The sequence below is a fragment of the Penaeus monodon genome, chromosome 19 (genome assembly GCF_015228065.2).
Source record: "Penaeus monodon isolate SGIC_2016 chromosome 19, NSTDA_Pmon_1, whole genome shotgun sequence".
NCBI classification, from domain to species: domain Eukaryota; kingdom Metazoa; phylum Arthropoda; class Malacostraca; order Decapoda; family Penaeidae; genus Penaeus; species Penaeus monodon.
In genome coordinates this window covers 29832908-29833138 of record NC_051404.1, presented here as the reverse complement: position 1 = coordinate 29833138, position 231 = coordinate 29832908, and positions in this window count along the sequence as shown.

Below are 231 nucleotides of genomic sequence, written 5' to 3'. Positions count from 1 at the left end.
CCGGCCCCATAAAACACAGCAACGGCCTCCTGCGACAACTACTGCTGGGGTTGATTTTGTGCGTAAAAGTTGGAGAGCTTCTATTGAATTAGGACGAGGCACTTCCTCCCCTGTGGACCTTTAACACTCGAACTCTGACTGGTGAGGGAAAGGGGGCAAGGGGGAAAGGGAAGGGAAGGGGAAAATGGGGAGGGAAAATATAGGCAGAAAATATGGGGGCAAAATGCGGTG